Genomic DNA, 8874 nt, shown 5'->3' on the forward strand with positions numbered 1-8874 from the left:
TTGATTTAAACTGGCAAATATTGCAATAATTACACATATACAGTATCCCTCCAATTTCGAATTCTATTTTTTTCTTTGCAAAGAGATGACAACCTTTACTTAAACAATATAGAGATAACAAGGGAGTGCAACAAAAGTTTTAACTTTGTTAGTGCATTGCATGATTGTAAAAAATATCCCTATAGTAACAGGCTGGGATGTATTTTGTCCATTTTGAGAGGGATTTTCTCTTTGCAAAGTATATGTAAATGAATATCATATCTAAATAATGTGAATGTAAATTAAGAATAAATAGTTTATAAAAATTACTTTAATATGTAAAAATCATAAAAATAAACAGCTGCGCCATGAGCGCATGATACGCCCTACGTCTTGTGTGGAAGTTTTATGCAATAATCATAAAAGTTTCTGAGAAAGTTTTAAGCAATAACCATATATTGTTTTTGAGACACGGCGGGACATGTGAAACCCCTCCACCCTGTTTTTTTTTTTTTAAAACTAAATATCACTAAAATAAAATTTTGAATCAAAACCAAAAAGTATACAGATCTTTAGATTAATATAACAAAGAAGTGTGTAAAGTTTTAAGCAATAATAATAAATTATTTTTGAGATACAGCGCGACATGTAAAAAAAACCTTCCCTGTTTCTCCAAAATAAAATTATGAATCATCACCAAAAAGTATACAGATCTTAAGATTAATATAACAAAGAAGTGTGTAGTTTTAAGCAATAATCATATTAAATTGTTTTTGAGATACGGCACAACATGTAAAAAAAAACTCCCCCTTTTTTACAAAATACTCAATAACTTAAAAATGAAATTTTGAATAATCACCAAAAAGTATACAGATCTTTAGATTAATATAACAAAGACATGTGTAAAGTTTTAAGCAATAATCATAAATCGTTTTTGAGATATGGCGTGACATGTAAAAAACCCCTCCCCCTTTTTTACAAAATACTCAATAACTCAAAAATGAAATTTTGAATCATCACCAAAAAGTATACAGATATTAAGATTAATATAACTAAGAAGTGTTTAAAGTTTTAAGCCATAATCAAGAATCGTTTTTGAGATACGGTGCGACATGTAAAAAAAAACACACCCCTGTTTTAGTTACAAAGTGCCGTAACTCAAAAAGTTTTAATCTTATTTTTACCAAAAAGTATACAGATCATTTGAATATATGAGAAACAACTATATTAAGTTTCATGAAATTTGGATAAGTCGTTCTCAAGTTACGGTGCGACATGTTTATGCCGGACAGACGGACGGACACCGGACATTTGTATACCATAATACGTCCCGTCAAAATTTTGACGGGCGTATAAAAATTATATTTCACAAGAGTATAAAACACATAAATTATATTAAAAAAGTTATCAAAAAAAAAAAAAAAAAAAATACTTCATTGTTAAAGGACGTACAGTGCCCTATAGTTGTATAAAAGATCCCTCATGGTCTTTGGTAGATACATTGTCTCATTGGCACATACTCTCTATATATATGAACACATGTGATTCATGAAACAAAAAAGTAAATGTAAAAAGTATACTATCTAATAAAGTTAAAGTGTAAAGTTAAAAATAATGTAAAAATTGCTCATGAAAAAATTATCAAAAATATATATATATATATTGTACAAAAGTATAAAATATCATATGAAAAATAATTTTAAAAAAATGCATTGTCAAAGACCGTACATAACTCTAAAGTTGTTTAATAGCTCCCTCGTGGTCTTTGGTAGACATACTGTCTCATTAGCACATACTCTCTCTGCATAAAAACATGTAACTCACAAACCAAACAAGTAAATGTAAAAAATAATGTATAGGAATATACTATCTAATTAATTTAAAAGTTTAAAAAACAAAAAAGTATACAAAAAAAAATTGCTCATGTAAATATCGTAAAAAAATATGCACAAAAAAGTATAACATACGTTTATTATATTTAAAAAATTATATAAAAAATAAAAAAAATAAAACTTCATTTTAAAAGGCCGTACAGAACCATATAATTGTTTAATAACTACATGATCTTTGGTAGGTACACTGTCTCATTGGCACATACTCTGTTCCTCTCTCTATAAACACATGTAATTCACAAAACAAAAAAAAGCAAATGTAAATAAATTATGTTTAAAAATATACTATCAAATGATTGTGAAAGTGTAAAGTAAAAATAAATTAGAAATTAAGTAAAAAGTAAATATAAAAAAAAAATATGCACAAAAGTATAAATTACATATATTATATTAAAAAAGATACAAAGAATAAAAAAAATAATACTTCATTGTCAAAGGCCGCATAGTTGTATAATAGATCCGCCATGGTCTTTGGTAGATACACTGTCTCATTGGCAGATATTCTCTCTATATAAACACTTGTCATTCACAAAACACAGGTAAATGTATAAAATATAGATAGTGCAAAGTAAAAATAAAGTAAAAATTGCTCATGTAAATATCATAAAAAAAATTGCACAAAAGTAAAAAATACATATATTATATTAAAATATTTATGAAAAAAAATTAATGAATAACTTCATTGTTAAAGGCCGTACATTGCCCTAAAGTTGTATAAAAGATCCCTCATGGTCTTTGGTAGATACATTGTCTCATTGGCACATACTCTCTCTATATAAACACATGTAAATCACAAAACAAAAAAGTAAATGTGAAAAATGATGTAAAGGAATATACTATCTAATAAATGTAAAAGTTTCAATTTAAAATGAAGTAAAAATTGCTCATGTAAATATCATAAAAAAATATGTACAAAAGTATAAAATACATGTACCATATTAAAAACAAATTATCAAAACAAATAGACAAATAAAAACTTCAGTGTTAAAGCGCACATTGCCCTAAAGTTGTATAATAGATCCCCCATGGTCTTTGGTAGATACACTGTCTCATTGGCACATAATCTCTCTATATAAACACATGTAATTCAGTAAACAAAACAAACATGTAAAAAATAATGTATAGGAATATACTATCTAATTAATGTAAAAGTTTTAGTTAAAAATAAAGAAAAAATTGCTCATGTAAATATCATAAATAAAAGTTATAAAAAATTTAAAAAATCAAAACTTCATAGTTAAAGGCCGTATAGTGCCCTATAGTTTATAGATCCACCATGGTCTTTAGTAGATAAACTGTCCCATTGGCACATTATACTCTCATTATGTAAACACGTGTTATTAAAAAAAAACAAAAAAGTATATGTCAATAAATAGTGTATAATAAGAATATGATATGTTAATAATGTACAAGTGTAAAATTAAAATTAAGTAAAAATTGCTCATGTAAATATCATAAAAAAAAAATATGCACAAAGTATAAAATACATATATTATATTAAAAAAGATATAAAGAATAAAAATAATAATACTTCATTGTTAAAGGCCGTATAGTTGTATAATAGATCCACCATGGTCTTTGGTAGATTCACTGCCTCAATTGCAGATATTCTCTCTATATAAACACTTGTCATACATAAAACACATGTAAATGTATAAAATATAGATAGTGTAAAGTAAAAATAAAGTAAAAATTGCTTATGTAAATATCATAAAAAATTGCACGAAAGTAAAAAATACATATATTATATTAAAATAATTATGATAAAAAAATTAATGAATAACTTCATTGTTGAAGGCCGTACATTGCCCTAAAGTTGTATAAAAGATCCCTCATGGTCTTTGGTAGATACATTGTCTCATTGGCACATACGCTCTCTATATAAACACATGTAGATCACAAAACAAAAAAGTAAATGCAAAAAATATATCTAATCAATGTGATAATGTAAAGTAAAAATAAAGTAAAATTTGCTCATGTAAAAATATTTAACAAAAAAATATATTGCACAAAAGTATAACATACATATATCATATTAGAAAATTATGAAAAACATAAAAAAAATTATCAAAACTTCAGTGTTGAAGGCCGTACAGTTCCCCATAGTTGTATAATAGATCCCCCAAGGTCTTTCGTAGATATACTGTCTCATTGCCACATACTCTCTCTATATAAACACATGTAATTTACAAAACAAAAAAGTAAATGTAAAAAATGATGTAAAGGAAAATGTAAAAGTTTCAAGTTAAATGAAGTAAAAATTGCTCATGTAAATATCATAAAAAAAATATGTACAAAAGTATAAAATATATATACCATATTAAATTTTTTTTATTAAAACAAATAAACAAATAAAAACTTCAGTGTTAAAGCGCACATTGCCCTTAAGTTGTATAATAGATCCCCCATGGTCTTTGGTATATACACTGTCTCATTGGCACATAATCTCTCTATATAAACACATGTAATTCAGAAAACAAAACAAACATGTAAAAAATAATGTATAGGAATAAACTATCTAATTAATGTAAAAATAAAGTAAAAATTGCTCATGTAAATATCATAAATAAAAGTTATAAAAAATTTAAAAAATCAAAACTTCATAGTTAAAGGCCGTATAGTGCCCTATAGTTTATAGATCCACCATGGTCTTTGGTAGATAAACTGTCTCATTGCCATATTATACTCTCATTATATAAACACATGTAATTAAAACAAACAAAAAAGTATATGTCAATAAATAGTGTATAATAAGAATACGATATGTTAATAATGTACAAGTGTAAAATTAAAATTAAGTAAAAATTGCTCATGTAAATATCATTAAAAAAAATATGCACAAAAGTATAAATACATATATTATATTAAAAAAGGATATAAAGAATAACAAAAAAAAATACGTCATTGTTAAAGGCCGTATAGTTGTATAATAGATCCGCCATGGTCTTTAGTAGATACACTGTCTCATTGGCAGATATTCTCTCTATATAAACACTTGTCATTCACAAAATACATGTAAATGTATAAAATATAGATAGTGTAAAGTAAAAATAAAGTAAAAATTGCTCTGGTAAATATCATAAAAAAAATTGCACAAAAGTAAAACATACATATATTATATTAAAATATTTATGATAAAAAATTAATGAATAACTTCATTGTTAAAGGCCGTACATTGCCCTAAAGTTGTATAAAAGATCCCTCATGGTCTTTGGTAGATACATTGTCTCATTGGCACATACTCTCTCTATATAAACACATGTAAATCACAAAACAAAAAAGTAAATGCAAAAAATATATCTAATCAATGTGATAGTGTAAAGTAAAAATAAAGTAAAATTTGCTCATGTAAAAATATTTAACAAAAAAATATATTGCACAAAAGTATAACATACATATATCATATTAAAAAGTTATGAAAAACATAAAAAAAAATTATCAAAACTTCAGTGTTAAAGTCCGTACAGTTCCCCATAGTTGTATAATAGATCCCCCATGGTCTTTGGTAGATACAATGTCTCATTGGCACATACTCTCTCTATATAAACACATGTAATTTACAAAACAAAAAAGTAAATGTAGCAAATGATGTAAAGGAATATACTATCAAATAAATGTAAAAGTTTCAAGTTAAAATGAAGTAAAAGTAAAAATTGCTCATGTAAATATCATTAAAAAAAATATGTACAAAAGTATAAAAACATATACCATATTAAAAATAAATTATTAAAACAAATAAACAAATAAAAACTTCAGTGTTAAAGCGCACATTGTCCTCAAGTTGTATAATAGATCCCCCATGGTCTTTGGTAGATACTGTCTCATTGGCACATACCCTCTCTATATAAACACATGTAATTCAGAAAACAAAACAAACATATAAAAAATAATGTATAGGAATATACTATCTAATTAATGTAAAAATAAAGTAAAAATTGCTCATGTAAATATCATAAATAAAAGTTATAAAAAATTAAAAAATCAAAACTTTATAGTTAAAGGCAGTATAGTGCCCTATAGTTTATAGATCCACCATGGTCTTTAGTAGATAAACTGTCTCATTGGCACATTATACTCTCATTATATAAACACATGTTATTAAAAAAAAACAAAAAAGTATATGTCAATAAATAGTGTATAATAAGAATATGATATGTTAATAATGTACAAGTGTAAAATTAAAATTAAGTAAAAATTGCTCATGTAAATATCATAAAACAAAATAAGGTGTTAATGTTTGTGGCATAACATCGTGGCCACAAGTTAATTATTTTCTGTTTAGTATTAAATTTATATTAAAATCCCTTTTGTTACTTCTTGTGATCAATTTTATTTGGCAATCGCCAATGGCAGTCAGCAGGGTTAAAGAACATCAGTTGTTCGACCTGTTAGTCAAATGCGTTTTGTTTAAATATACTTCTTCACTTTTTTGGTCTTTTAGAAAAGGTTGTTTGTGCTGTATATAAATATATATATTTATCGATCCATCCATCCATCAATCAGTAAATCAACTAACCAACCAACCGATTTATCTATTTATCAATCAATCAATCAATCAATCAATCAACCGACCAGTCAATCTAATAACTAATCAATATACTTATTCATCCATCCATCTATCAATCAGTGAATCAACCAACCAATCAATCAATCAAAGTATCTTCGTTTGTATATTTGTCTTTCCAAATACCAATCAATCTATCAATCTTTATATATATCTATCCAGCCAGTCAGCTATCAATCAACCAATCAATCAATAAATGATGAAATCAAACAATCGATATATCTATCCACTTATATAATATGTATATAGTCATCAATCAACCAATCAATCTATCGCTCAATCAACCAATCGCTAAATCAATCAATCAATAAATAGATCGCTCAATCAATCAATCAATCGATAGCATGCCATAAACTGTCGCTTTCATCTCAAGGGTTCCCTAACTTTACATTAACCAGTTGGTTTGGAGAGCACAAGACCAATAATACTGCTGAAAACCCATAATCAACAGCCTCTAAAAATTTTCCGATGATTTTCAATAATAAACCCCAGTTCATTCTATCCCTAAAAATATCCTTTATAAATCCTCCCTTTCTTCCTCCTCCCACTGTACAAATGTTAAACAACAGGCATGTATGATAAGATCCAGTTTCTATTATCTTCTATTAAAGCATCCAACATTGTGTGGTATCACCATAGGCATATAATGGACTAGATTATGAATGCACAATGGAAAAATGATAAATTATGAATGCACAATGGAAAAATGATAAATTATGAATGCACAATGGAAAAAGGATAAATTACAAAATGAAAGCTTTAAAGTTATCTTGGAAGTGACAAATATAAATACTGGTAAGTACGACATTTATACTCCGGAATAAAAAATCAAATCTTCAAAGTATTAACAATTCTGTGGTTCGAATAGTGGACGGATCAAAGAGTTGCTGATATCTAAATCCGTGAAGACTGGCATATAGCAGTCAATTTCAATATGTTACTGTTTCCATACTGTTATTTACTGTAATAATATTTTTTTAGTTTCGGATGTCTCCGTTTACAACTGACGATATCTAGATGAAAACGTCCGAGAATCATCGCGTTAAAGAAAATGAACGGTTACCTCGCACCTTGTTGGAAGAATTATTCATGCTGAAGATTTGTCTGCTATTTCAGAAGGAAAGGCATTCTGATACAAGTTTTTTTTCTTTAACTTTAAGTATCCTATTATTATTCTGAAATTCTTAAACTATTTTATACCTAGTTAAATCAATCGCAAGTGTTTTAAAGAAATCTAATAATATGAAAAGAAATCTATTGTGCCCAATAAACCATATTCAACATCCTGTAAAACAATGCATACATATATAAATGTATTTATGAAATAATGCACACACTTGTTCTTACTTTATAAATGTATCTATACAAATAATGAAGTATACGTATTCAGAATACTCTAATTTCATATAAAAATATTGTTGTATGACATGATTATCATTCTTATTAAAGTAACAAGAAATTTTAAATAATTATAAACAATCTGGGAAATCATGGCTAGCCCAAGCCTTATAATGTCGTGGTTACTAGTTCATTGTGAACTTTGAATAACATGACTGATGACGTGCAATAATCAATATGTAGCAAAAACCATTTTGGTACGTATTGATTAATGCACGTTAAAAATCGTAGAGAATAGATTCTCACATCGCGACATCACTGATAATTTCTTCCGTAACGCCAAAATGTCATGGTACGAGAATTTCGTGCTTCTATTTTACGGGTGGCAGTTCTTACCTTGTGGTAGGTTACCCATAGATGCCAACCCCCTTTTGACACAATCAGTAACAAACTATCAAATTTTCCGTATTTTTGAAAAGTTTTCAGTAATCATTCATAAACGTGCATTTACCAATCAAAATTACTGACGAGTGGTTGCAAAGTGATGTACACTAAAATTTGTCATTTAACATGTTGTCTGTAGTATGTATTCCATTCATTAATTGTTCAGATGTTCTCGACTCAAACATTTTTGTTTTGTCAAGGAGAAGTAGAGAAAGATGGAAAGCTACTTAATAAAATGCAAGTTTGACTCTTCGGAAGTCAGTTAGTTACTCAACAATAGGTTGATAACTCCCGAGAAACCGGAAGCATTACATTGGCGTTTCCTAAATACTGGACCAGGACGGAAAAGTAATGATAAAAATCCGCGTTTTACAAAATTGAACGTCGATGATTGGGAATCCGTAACTATTCGACTTTGACCGTAATAGCGTAGTTTATATCGCAAAATCGGAAAAACTACGGAAAAATCGTAATAGTTGGCATCTATGTAGGTTAATATTGATACACATTGCCCTAATGAGAGTAAAAAATCACCAGAAGGCGATATCTTTCATACGTATTAATCAATTTACATTCCCATGAATTTATTATACACAATGTCAATACAATGAATCATTTGAAGAACAACACCTTCAGTGTGTAATAGATAACCATCAA

At 27.2% G+C, this 8874-nt stretch overlaps 1 protein-coding gene across 1 annotated transcript in view; it reads left to right on the top strand.

The window, feature by feature from the left end:
* The window catches only part of LOC139512619 (nose resistant to fluoxetine protein 6-like), a 499632-nt gene that overhangs the window by 316974 nt on the left and 173784 nt on the right, over positions 1-8874 (top strand). The gene's annotated exons all lie outside the window — the stretch shown is intronic.

This window comes from Mytilus edulis, chromosome 2, assembly GCF_963676685.1.
Source record: "Mytilus edulis chromosome 2, xbMytEdul2.2, whole genome shotgun sequence".
Lineage (NCBI taxonomy): Eukaryota > Metazoa > Mollusca > Bivalvia > Mytilida > Mytilidae > Mytilus > Mytilus edulis.